Source organism: Mixophyes fleayi, chromosome 2 (genome assembly GCF_038048845.1).
Source record: "Mixophyes fleayi isolate aMixFle1 chromosome 2, aMixFle1.hap1, whole genome shotgun sequence".
Classification (NCBI taxonomy): Eukaryota; Metazoa; Chordata; class Amphibia; order Anura; family Limnodynastidae; genus Mixophyes; species Mixophyes fleayi.
Genome location: NC_134403.1, coordinates 191,090,066 through 191,103,853, shown reverse-complemented (window position 1 = coordinate 191,103,853; position 13,788 = coordinate 191,090,066). Strand labels below are relative to the sequence as shown.

The 13,788-nt window shown below is 39.3% G+C and overlaps 1 protein-coding gene across 6 annotated transcripts in view; it reads left to right on the top strand.

Annotated features, from left to right (window-relative positions):
- Positions 1–2,243: 2,243 nt before the first annotated feature.
- Positions 2,244–13,788, top strand: part of ADGRB2 (adhesion G protein-coupled receptor B2) — a 298,187-nt gene continuing 286,642 nt past the window's right edge. For 5 of the 6 annotated variants that reach the window (XM_075195184.1, XM_075195183.1, XM_075195185.1 and 2 more), the window contains exon 1: positions 2,244–3,730. The gene's annotated coding sequence lies outside the window, so the exon portion shown is untranslated. The remainder of the gene's footprint in view (positions 3,731–13,788) is intronic. The other variant, XM_075195186.1, reaches the window with a different exon arrangement.

The following is a 13,788-nucleotide window of genomic DNA, read 5'->3' as shown; positions in this document are numbered from 1 at the left end:
ATATTGTCTGTAAAGTCATGCATAATACAATGCCACTATATAAAGGATATTAAAAAAAAAATTCACTTCTGACACCATCATTACCATCTCAAACAGGGATCCCATAAATTAGTATAAAGAATTTGCACACAGGCCCTTCCAAAAAGCAGAAAGTGAGCATGCACCTATGTATGCACTAAGCAGTGAAAAAAGTGTATTTGCTCAGAAAAGTATGTACAGCTCTTTTAGAAATGGCTGATTTTGGGCCTGATGATGCCTGTCCATCCGCTCCAGACAGGTGGAGCTCTTTTCAATCTTTCAGCCCTGCTGTGATAATTATCCTATTAGAACTGAAAGCTGGCGCCACTGCACATCCGCCAATCCCTGCACATGCTCAGGAGAGCATCTATTTTACACAAATAGATAATCAGAGAAAAGAAATGCCATTATTATACAGTTTCCATAGCACTATGATGTAGAGGAAATGTTTTTATGTTAAAATTACAGCTCCCAGTCTAGGAAGGCAAAGACTGCAAAGATGACTTAATAGCAAGGTCACATGAGCGTTATAGAATATATATATATATATATATATATATATATATATATATATATATTATCCTTTATTTGTATAGCACATACATATTGCACAGTGATTTGCAGAGTAAGTTTAATCATTCACATAAGTCCCAGCAGAGTTTACAATCTACACTATGGTCAATTTCAATGAGACCATTAACCTAATGGTATATTTTGTACTCTGTGGGAGATAGCTGGAGTGAGCACACATGAACACTGATAGAGCATTCAAACCTCACACAGATAGTGCCCTGGGTGCATTTGAACCCCTAGAGCAGTGAGGCAGCATTGTTGATCGACCTACCATATATTCAGAAACAGAAACACAGTGCTAACCATTGATAATTAACTGAACTTTCAAAGTAAATAAAAGATATTTCATAAAAATGTGTAAGAGCTATGTCACCATGAAAGTGATGCCCATTACAGTAAATGGCATGCAACAAGTACAGGTTTTAGTCTTCATCAGTGAAAGCTTTCCATTTTATTACAGTTAGTTTAATCTCTCCCGTGAGCTTACAGATTATCCTACTTAAAGGTCTTCACCAAGTAGCATGTTTTCTGGGTTATGAAGACATTAGACATTGGAACAAGGAAGAAATTTAGATGATGACAAGATCAGGGGATTTCAGTGTCATTAAAAAACAATGAGAACTACTTGTGCTGCTCATTCCTTTCAAACGTGCAACATAATCTGCCTTTCTGTAGGATTTATACAGCTATCAAACTCTTTCCTCTTCTGCAAATCAAGACCTTTTAGAGTCCTGTGAGAAGCACCTCCTGTCATTCCTACCCCAGCACAGGGACCACCTATTTACTTCTAAGAGACATAATGAGACATGACCCCTCCGGGACCCCTCTTGCTGAGATAACATTGTTATCGTAATGCAGCAAAATGTCATGTCAGCGTAACAATTTCAGAAACAAATGTGACACATTATTCATCTTCCTAATGTGACGTTGTCACCTGTCGCTAGAGAATCTGTGGCTCTTTCTGAGAAACCTCCTGAACAAGCAGCAGAACATGAGCACAAGTCAAAGCGATTGAGATACAATTTAACTCCCACAAAGATTGCAATACGTGATGTCATATATACAAGTACTTTTTCTGTAATGGAAATCAAACATAAACCTCAGGAATATAAAATCAGCAGGTGTCACATCCATTATATACCAGCATTAGTACATTGCTTGTTATTTAGGGTTGCTAGGAAAATCTGTGTACCAGTAGACAGCTAGGAACTTCTGGTTCTTGGCAAAAAATGTTTGGCTGCACCCATGATCCATTATAACACATTGCATATTATGGTAAAGGTAACCCTACTCATGTGCAGTTTTACCACTTAGTTAGCCCTCTTTTAAATGTCACCCTCATAGAGATGCTGTGAGGGAGCTGAATAAGATAGTGCCAGTCAGAGGATGGTAATGCTTTAAAATCAGGGGGTCTGTCTAAATGGTGAAATGATTATTTTGTTAATGAAAACAAGGAACAGGAGAGTGGTAGGAGAGGGAAAAAAAATAAATGTAGGAAGCAAGGAAATTAGAAAAACGAAGAGATGGAAGTGAGTGAGGAATGGAGAGAGAAACACTGAGTTAAGGAGGAGGCTGTGAGAGGGAGAGGGAGAGTGTGTGGGGGGGCTGAGCGGGGATAGAGAGGGAGAGACTAGAGAAGGAGGGAGGAGGGATAGAGAGGAGAGTGTGCAGAGCGGAGAGATGGAGGAGAAGATAGACTGAGCCTGGTACACAGAGAGAGGGAGGGATTCAGAGGAAGAGAGCGGGGGCAGACATACAGTCAGGGGCACATCTGGCAGCGCTGGACATACAGGGCCTCGCTTTATTCGTCAAACAAAATCAGGATACGAACCTCGGAAATTGAGAGCAAAAATCATGACACCCGGGGACTGAGAACTGGCATCGGGCATCGAGACACTGACACCTCGGGGACAGAAGCGGGCACTGGGAACCTGGCACAGAGAAGCGGACGCTGCGTAGACGCAGCACAGATTGCACGGAATCCTAGCCCCAGACTGTATCCAAGCTCCATCACCGGGCAAAAGGCCCCTGGGATCTCGGTGTATCACAGACTTTTACCGGGTGGAGATATACAGTACATCCATCCTGCGCTGTCACTAGGACAAGCTACTAGAGTACCTTAGTTATACAGAACACAGAAACATACAACAGTAACATTACTCTCGCTTCTTATAACATCTATATCAGTGTCACTTAACAGCAATAGTGCAAAAGAACGGCGCCTCTAGCCACACACACAGAGCCACTAGTCACACACTTCTTGTCACTGTTACATTGTTACTTCACACAACACTCGCCACATTCTAATCTACAGTTACGCAGACACTGAGATCATGATTGTACACAGCACCGTTTAGTACTTCTATGCTCACACTCTAACCAAACTGATAAAGACTATATTTAGTGTGACACCAGAAAGTATACGTTCTTATCCCACTGATGTACACGTCCGGGCACACAGCCAAGCATGCACTAATTACACAAACTAGGGGCATTCAATGATTCAAATGAGATCAAAATACTAATTATCGCTTACATTAAATACAAGCGGACACACGAGACATTTGTATTACCTGCACACACCCCTTATGCGCGAACATTGAATACGATATTTGCATACACGGAACACAAATGAGATTCTGTTCAAACATTCAATTTGCTATATATGGACCAATGCCAGATGAGTTTGTAAAGGAACAGACATATGGACATAAAATAGATTCAATAGAGAGATCTAATAGGACAGAATAGAGAGATAGATAGATAGATAGATAGATAGATAGATAGATAGATAGATAGATAGATAGATAGATATTGTAGGTAATTTCAGTGTACACAGTTTTCTTTTATTTATTCGAATCAGTACAATCAAAGTAAAATATACTAAATCGATTATATCTAGATAAGGACACTATAGATGAGGTAGGCTATAGATGCTCACACATTCTTTACGTACACACCAGTTCTTCATAGAAAGAACAGCCCCTGGCAGCCGGATTCCGCAGGAATAAACTTATTCGGGAAGATGTGAAGCTTTATCAGGAGAAAGCAACAGAGGAAGATCTATCTCGGATCATGGGACATCACAGGCGGCAGGATACAGCCTCCAACCCCATAAAGTACTGCTAACAGCGACCAGGTAAAAGATGGGAGATCCTGGGTGTAATGATGTGTGTTGGAAAATGGGGTGTCTGATTTAAACCATCAGGCTAACATGGATGATGCTTTGTAATAACATACTGAGTTTACAGTTTCTGTACTGCTCTGCTGCCATCATATCTGCAGTGTATCTCTCTCACGACTGAATTCTATGTGTGGGATGAAACTCCTCACCCTTGCTGAACACGTTCTATCTTTGGGTTCCTTGCTCAGTGGTGTATGGTTCCTGATATAACAGCACAAGGAGACAATTTTCCTATTGATCTGGTTCATGTTGTTTGCTCAATTATGATATAATATATATGTGTGCGGTTAATAGGTTTCAACCTCGGCAGTTTGTATTCATTAATGTATTGATGTTATCCTATGTCAGTGGTCAGCAAGGTTCGGTCATGGCTGTTATCGCGTGTACCTGCTCAGGCCGAACATGTTTCTGGACAGTAGTGTTTATCTGAGGTTTAAATAAATTCATGGTACATATTGACTGTTTGGTAGATTTTTGCATTGGCTATTCACAGGTTTTACTGATTAGGCTATCATAACCCAAATATTTACGAAGTAGTATTACTTTATGTGCAGCAATAGCTTGTATCCAGCTATAGAAAATCTATTATACATTATTTTCTAACAATCCTTGTCCTCTTTCCTCTTTCACATCATCTTTATGCCATGTGCGGAGAATGCAGATTTTCATCGTTCTATGTTTACCTCTCAGCTTGAAAGCCCAACATATAGCAGTATGTTGTCTCTGCACATCCCTTCTAATCGTCCATGCATCTAGCAACAGTAATTCTATCTATCTATCTATCTATCTATCTATCTATCTATCTATCTATCTATCTATCTTATTATTGTCAATCTTTTTAGCAAATTCATATCTATCTGTGTACACTGTTACATATAATACCTATCTATCTATCTATCTATCTATCTATCTATCTATCTATTATCTATCTATCTATCTATCTATCTATCTATCTATCTATCTACCTATCTTTCACAGAAAACTGTTGGATGCATGTATTGATGAGATTAAATTGTATTTTTTTCCAATATCATCTAATGTCTTGCTTACGAGAATTATCTATATCATTGCATGGTGATTCTGGGAATAGCATTGAATGCCATCTCCCTTATACATGGTTTGACTCCTGTAGCTTGGTATGAACAAATGGTTGGGACATTTTTCTACTTAGTCACTCATAATGTGCAGTAGGTCTTCCTGCAGTTAATTAATGGATGCTTTTATCTGTCCAAGGTCTTTCAACCACATAAGTAAAATTCTATAGAAGGGAGAGAAATGTATTTCAACTCATGTTCTGCTAAAGAAACTTTCAGATAATTGCTGCAGACAAAGGAAACTTCTTTTTTTACACTGAAGTCAAAATGATTAGGTAAGGTCATAGTGGCCTAATTGTCTCACATTGCAAGCTTTCCATGGTAAAGTTTAAGATATTGACAAAAGAATCACAGTATTATAATGACAATTATGGCTTAGCCATGCATAAATATGACAGAATGTACATATTTCACCATATTCGTTTAGAACCTCTGCACATTTCATTAGTTAGAGGGAAGATGTTGGTTTATAAAATCATAGATTATTTTGTATGATCCATCCAGGCTGGTGAGAAAAGAAAACATTGTCAGGTGACTAAATTTGGCACATAATTTAGAAATGCTCCAGTCAAAGTGTTCAATAGAATGAATTATCTTGAGGAACAAGAATAATGAAAATGTTAAACTTCCATTAAAGCTCGACTCCCAGATAGCCGTGGGAGTAATTTTTGCTTAACACTTAAATGGCTTTGGAGCGGTTTTGTGAGTAGGAGGACTAACCATAAGTCAAAATCTCCATGACATCACAGAGATTGTGGCTTCTGATCGGGCCTCCTGCTCAGTTCTCCCTTCGTAGCATCACACAGCCCCATTTTTCTCGTCGTGAGATGAACAATGGAGCCCCGATAAAAACAACTATAGTAACAGGCCCTGGGTGAATTGCACCCTCGGTATGGTGATTTTCTTTTTTTTCCCATCTTGGGGGTGCTGCTTTAAGAAGATGGTAGTTATACAATACACAAGTCATGCTAATATATGTATAAATTTCTGTAAATAATATCTGAATAAACTGTAAGTTCTGATGTCAGAGAGTTCTGAATCAGCATCACTTAAGTTTTCGTTAGGGAAACGTGTACAGTATTATAATGAATAACACACCTTACTGTAAAATAATACAGATATTAGAAGTCACCTCGGTGATCCAGATCGCGACCTGTATAAAAGCACTTGGCCTGCAGCCTTGTTCCTTTGTAGAGTCACACAGCTCATTGGTGCCCTATACTTTCCTTATAATTTACAGTAGTCGTGCATTATCTTATATATAAAAAATCTTGTATGGTAAGATAAAGTAAATATCATTTTCTCAAGTAAAACATTACAACAAAAACAAGGTAGTATAGACATATTTTTCACTTAGTGGCCACAGTGGCTTGTAGATGCATTGATGAGTTTAATGAAAGACATATGTGTTGACAACATAGGAAGCAGAGCGGATGGGCCACTAGGGTTATGGTCCAACCAGCTAATTTTGGACATTTTATAAATTGTTATTTTGAATGATTCAAGTCAAGACCAAAATGCATTAGTTTAAACATACAATAGTGCCCAGTGATTAAGTGATTTGGTCATAGTTTACTCTTACATGGTTCTTGTATCAATGATTAGACCAAAGTCTGTATATAGGCATGTTTTACTTGCTACAGTATTTAAGGCACTGTAGCTGACATATGGCGCTAAGGATGCTTGCACACTTCTATATTTGTACCTGTACAAATGTTATCGGTGCTTTCCATTTGAATGGAGCAAATCATTGTTTGTTGCAAATACAGTAGTTCCACGGAATTCAGAAACAAACATCATGATTATTGAGTTCCGTAATCTTTATGCTTTCTGTAAATATTTTAAGAGAATGATACACTGACTTCATTACTCTAATCGCGATTTTCATAGAACACCTATAAAGTTCTTGGACCTGTTCCTATCTCACCATTTGCATTTGGTGCATTTATTAATATAAACCTCTGTCTATTTTCACAAACTCCCCTGACATGCTGAAATCTATGGCATTCAGTAATGCTGAGCTTGCTATGAGAGTTACCATAGCTCACATAGCGTTGATGAATGCCCAGGGAAAGTTTCTGGGACAACATGACACTGAAATTTTCTTTGCAGGTGGTATTCATAGCAACAGTGATACAAATGTGTAAGTAGTTGTCCTTTTCAGTAAATTGATAATCCAAGTATATGAAATGGAAGCATATTCTTTACAATAGCCAAAGTTAATTTAAAAAAAGGGAAAAGCAGGATGGCTGAAGTAAATGTATGCAAAACCTTTTCAGAAAAAATCAAGCAGGAATATTCAATTAGGTCTCGGGATCGAGGTAAAGCGCTAGAACGGGGCGTGAAGATAATTCGGGACACCACAATAAGGCTGATTTTCCTATGCACCCCATAGGGTTCCTAAGGAAAATCCGCTTTATTGCGGCACCTTATTACCTTCAGTAATGCGCACTCTGTGCATTACAGCAATCACGGAACTAGTTGAATATGCCCCAAGGTGTGTCTTAGCCTAAACCATAACAAATCTGCTTCTCTTGATTTAAACTACTTGTGATTCTGATTAAAATAGACCTCTACTTTGGGATTATTGGATTTTGATTTGTGTAGTTTCATAGTAGGGTTGTTTTAACAAATGTGCATTAGATCAGTGTTTCTTAAACCTGGTCCTCAGGACCCCTAGCAGTGCATGTTTTCCATATCTCCTAGCTGGAACACAGGTGTATTCATTACGGACTGACACAGTGTAACAGATCCACAGGTGGTATAATTATTTCCCTTGTTACCTGGAAAACCTGCACTGTTAGGAATCCATGAGGACTGGGTTTGAGACCCGGCATTAGATCATACTCCTAATAGTACTCACCAGGGCAGAGGGACCACCATTAAATTTCCTAATAGAAATAGGCTCTCAAAGAGCTTTTACCTCACTCTGGGTTGTGTTGTAATGCTAGAATACTCTAGTTTGGGTACACAGTATACAGTGTCATACACAAGCTTGGGGAGTGAATTACAGTTGCCCAGAATCCTGTCTGTTGCACTGAAATTTATAGCTCTGCACAAGCACTTTCACTGGCTCATTTTGCACAGCAATGTGATTTCTAGGCTTTTCCAGAGCAGGACATATACTTAATGTTTACTGGAGATAGAGTAAAAAAAGCATTGTTGTAAAGTATGCTTCTACATAGAATATGTACAGTATATTTTGATAAAGGATAAGTTTGATCCCTCTAACTAACACCCCTGAGTATGGTGGGAAAAGGTGGAGCAGTCAGCTTATTAATGTCTTAAAACACCCTGGTTCTCACATCTGTACAGATATTCATCTTGAAACGAATACTGAATTATGCTGGCCACATACTGGCAGATGTGGTTTATCCATGGGTAAGTAGTCTTTGTAGAGTGTATGAAGGCTAGTGTAACATTGATCCAGAAACTCTATTGATCACTATGAAACTGTAAAAGAATATATTACAGAGGATGGCCCACCACTGGACAAAATATTGATTAATATACTTCTCAGAGACTGGGCCAAGAGACACTTCAGAGACTTAAAAAAGAGGGGTGTTCCAGACCTAACATGGTGGCATCAGAATATATACATAATACTTTATGTGATCAGTTAACATCCATATACTTATTGCCCAGAATGCCCCTCGAGTGCTTCCCTGCACGCTTACTGTAAAATGCAGAAATCAGCTTTTTTACTCTCCACAAAGTGGTCCAATGCCTTTAATTGTGCATTTTATTGGTAGTAAAAAATCCTGTCAAATGAATTGCTGGTGTAACACTTCCCCAGATAATATTTCCTTACACTGCTACCAAACCCTGTAATACTTTGTTTTCTTAAAATGCTACTTTCTGCTTCCATGCATATAGTCCAATATATAAATGTGTCAGTTTTGTTTTATGATAACAGTTAATGTCTATTATTTTCAAATAAGTTCGATGCATTGTTCTTGGTTTATTACGCTAGTAGTTATGGTCCTTACAGTGAAAGGGTTAATCACTCATTTGTTTTATGATGAGTATATCCAGAACTCCTGCTGCTTTCTTTTTTATTATTTTGTCTTTAGTGGCTGTTGGGCATGGTACTTTATTGTTGGGTAGAAAATAAAATAAGCTTGTGACCAAAATCTAAAATGATCATGATACTTCAGTGTTCTTGTTTCCTATCCTAATAACTGGGACCTGACCCAGAAAACATTAAATCATTTTGGAGGAGTTTTAGATGAAAATCTTTTTATGTCTACATTTGGATTCTATCCTAAGCTCTGTTGTGATATTACCTATATGTAGGGGACAGCTGAGGAGAATGGATTTAGTAGAATATGACTGTGTCTTGCTTTAATTCTCAAAATGATTAATGCTATGTAGGGGTGGAATGGAGGGCTTTTACACACAGATTGAGGCTCAGAATGATCTGCTTGGATGTGTTGTCAGGGGCGCACGCCCTCCGTTAAGAACGGGGGCTAAACAGTGCCTTTACATAGCGGCACTGTACTGTACAGCAGCCGCGGCGCTGTCAAAGAAGCGTCCGCGGCGGTGCTGTATTGTGCTACAATACAGCACCGCCCCGGACTCTTCTTTGACAGCGCCGAGGCTGCTGTACAATACAGTGCCACGGCTGCTGTACAATACAGTGCCGCCGAAATGGAGCTGCTGCGCATGCGTGTGCCCCTCGTTGCTTGTGGTGATCAAGCAACATAGCTAATGGATGTCATATTAAAGAGGCATGTATTTGTAGCCACTCCTGTATTTGCAACACTGAATTTATTGTTTAGAGAATATGACTTTGTGCTATATAGCCTTTCATGTATCAGTCAGTAATTCCCTGGCTGGTTTTCATGTCCACAATCCTTTCCAGTGGCGGAACTACCATCAGTGCTGCCCTCAGAAATTGTGGGGCACAGTGAAGGGAAAAGATGGGGCCCCCGGCTTCCTCCTCCTTGACCTGTCCTCCATACCCCCTCCCCCTTACCACATGCTTCTCAGATCATTGCCATTTACTTATAAATTGATTCTATATACTGTTTAATAATAAACTCCTCCCAATTCCTTCCCCAGCACATATTAGGAATGAGTATACTAAAGGACACTCTGATGGTCTTATTTAAATGCTTACTATACATATACAACACTAGCACTAAGTATGTACTTATAAATGTGTTTGCCTTTGAATGCTGTCTCCTAAATGGATTGGAGTGCCTTCCCTATCTCGTCTGTAGTCTCTAATTTTTGGATTACCCGATATATTTGTGGATCTCTGAAATGGATTGGGTTATTTAACTTGACTCCTGGGTCACACCTGAAGTCTCTCTTTTGGTTGTCTCTTATATATACTAAAAGTGGGCTCACCTGGTGCGTTACATATTTGTTTGATATACTAAAAGCGGTCTTTGATATTATGGTTATCCTGTAAAAGTGGAGGGGTCTCTGTAATATATTGAGTGCATCACCTGTCTCCTGGCCTGGATTAGCACCTACAACTTTCCTTAGCCTCCAGCAGGAGCTCATTTAGTTAGGCCTCCTCCATCCCTCTCTCTGAACACAATGTGCACACTGCAGCTGCCAGCTCCGATCCGTGACCACATTGTGTTGTGGGTGTGGCCAACATGGGCCATTGATACATACATTATAATAAAACATTACATTTATCATGCCCTCCCAGCCACATCATGCCATCCCCCAGGCACATTATGACATCCCCAGCCCACTGTACTTATCTATGCTTCTGGTGCTACTGACATCCATAAGGGTGGAAACTTCCTGTAGAGTGAGCAGGGAACTCTTTGTCTCAGGAAACTACCAAACAGCTCTGCCTTCACAAGCAGTACATGGTGAAGCAGGACATACCTCCAAACTGTCCTTGCAGTCGGACCAAATCCTGACTAAGTGAGACAGGCACCCAAATTCAGGACTGCCCCACCAGATTCAGGACAGTTGGCAGACTGTCCTGCTCTCCTACCTGTTCTTGTCACTTTCACCACTTGTAGCAGCTGGTTTCTTTAGCTCAGTTCATTCTTGTCTTGATCCTGGAATAATGGATGCCCTATTTTGAAAAAAAAAAATGGTTTTAAAAGACTCAACCAGCCCGATGTTAAAACAATAGCACTCATGTTTTATAATTAGGCCTCCCTCCAGTCTCCACAATAATAATATTCACATTTAATAAGCAGACCTATTTTCCTCCAACCAGCCCCAACATTAAAGTAACAGTATACCTGATTACTCAAAACATATTTCCCTCCCTCCAAACAACAGCATTAAAGTTTAATAAATATAGTAATTTTCCACAACCATCCCTGGCAATAATTCATATTCACATTTAATAAATAGCCCTCCTCAGTGACTGCCGCCTATGCAAGTAATCACATGGGATGGCAGCGAGCAGGAAGGAGGTGCTGCTGCTTGGCGGGCATGTGGGCCAACCCATCTGACCATCGGCCCTTCTGGCATTTGCCAGAAGTGCCAGATGGCCAGTCCGGCCTTGCCGCAGTTGTACTCTGTTCAGCTGGGGAACAAAAGCAAGGGCTATAAAAAGTACATGCTATAATCCACATTTTGTGAGAAACGAGGCACATGCTGGTTAGGGTGATATTAATACCTCTTTTTACCACACCTGGCAATGTAAGTTTCCAATCCTGATCCTATTCCGTTTATGTGGATGTAGTGTAACTGTTTAGCAGCAGCTTTGTAGTCACCAATGTGATGTTATTGACTAATTTTTGTGCCAGAACTTTTACTCTTTGCATGTAATACATAGAGAGCCAAAGAGAAGGAGTGTTTTCTGTGTGTTTGTTCTAATTTATTTATTTTTTCTTATCCTTAAACAATGTTTTATGATGTATGGGAGGTTATGTTATACAGTTGTGGAAGTAGCAAGTGGAAGTGAAAATGAAGTCAAGCTTTCTTAGGGTACTCCCCACATTAGAGTTTTTGCTTGTCATGCAACCATATTCAATAAGATCATACAACTATATCTGATAAAGATTTGGCACATGAAAAATGTAAACAATAAAATACAATTGAAAAGTTCTTTCAGAACTATTATTGTCCAAGACCATACTTGCCTACTTTCCTGGAATGTCTGAATTTTCTGGAGTACTCCAAGGGGTAAATGTATCAAGCTGAGAGTTTTCCAGCGGGTTTGAAAAATCAATCAGATTCTAGCTATCATTTCTTTAGTACATGCTAGCTATCATTTTGTAGAATGTACTAAAGAAATGATAGCTAGAATCTGATTGATCTGATTGGTTGCTATGGGCAACATCTCCACTTTTCAAACCCGCCGGAAAACTCTCAGCTTGATACATTTACCCCCAAGACTCCAGGATCCATCTACACTTCCTTCTGAAGTGGACAAGGCCATGCTTACGCAATTTGATGTGATTGTCATGGCCCCTTTTCTTGCTATGGAACTCCCCTCTTTTATAAAGAGGTGCTGGCTCTGGTTTACAGGGGCTAGCGCTGGCTTTTGGAGCCTTCATAGTGTCTGACTGGGAGTCCAGATGAGTCACTATATTCTACTTACTGTTGACTTACACAGACATGCCCATGTTGTGCTTCTGTTTCTCATATTAAGCTATACCTCTCAACTATTAGTTGTCTCAAATGCAGACAGTGTGCTCATCGCCGCTTAGGGGAAGTGTGTGTACAAAAAGGGGGCATAGTCACACTACATGGGGGCATTGATGCAACTGGGGCATGTCACATTCCCTGGAAGTAATGGTCCTCCCCAGCCCCTTCGCCCTCCCCTAAGAATATCCCTTCAATGCCACGTGCACCTGCCGTTTGTACACACAGTATTGAAGGGGCAACTGTCATAGTGATCTACAGGATGGAGTAACAGTACCCTCAAGTCTGGACTGTCCTGCTTAAGCACTTGTTGGTATTATGCTATAAAGTTGGTATAAATGTACTGGTTAACACATTTTGATTTTTACCTTGATTTTGGTGATCTTATTTACCTAGAACACCATTCAGTTTTCATATATTTGTGAGTCTAATTCAATAGTACACATCTAATTCTGGTCTATCTGTTAAATATCCTGATCAGCAGAGTACAATAAAGGGAATAGGTCTCCGCTACTTCCAGGTTCCCAACTGGCCGCCCACATTTCAGCAATGCACAACCTATTTTTAATCTGATTTTATTATAAATTGGCTACATAGCCTTCCAAAATTAACCTTCAGCCAATAATAAAAAGGTAATAGTAATTTATTAATTGAATTTCTGAAATGGGCCTAGACAGTTTAACCTTTTTATTAACTAACATTTTTCTACAGTCTTTGCAACCTATACTTACAGTTGAACCTTCACTTTACTTATGTTGTAAAAAATATCAATTACAAATTGATTTGTTTAAAGTGATCTTCCTTCATTAAATCCATGCAGCCGTGTATACTGCTTCACATTAAGCACACAATACTATTTTAGCAGATAGGGTTTCCATCTTAAACTGTGAGGGGCAGTACAAATAGGTAGGACCCTAGGACCCCCTTATTCCTTCTCTACTCCCATCCTTCATTCTCTTCTGCCCTATTAGCCACCTCAATCTTCCTCTATAAAATGCAGTACATTTCATTGAAATAATGATTGATAGTGTAGTGTTACCACAAGAATTTAAGATATAGTTGTTTATGTATTTCTACAAATAAATCCTGCACACGCACATATATATATATATATATATATATATATATATATATATATATATATATATATATATATATACTGCTTACTTGCCTATTTCTCATACCTGCCCTCTGGAAGATGTGGAGTAAGCTATGAACAGAAGAGGTGAGCATGACTTGTGTTGGGCAAGGCATGTGAGCCAAATGCATCATATTGTGCCCTACCAATAAGTTACTGATGCAAAACTATAAATGTTAGTCTTTAAATGCTGTAAGTACTAACTA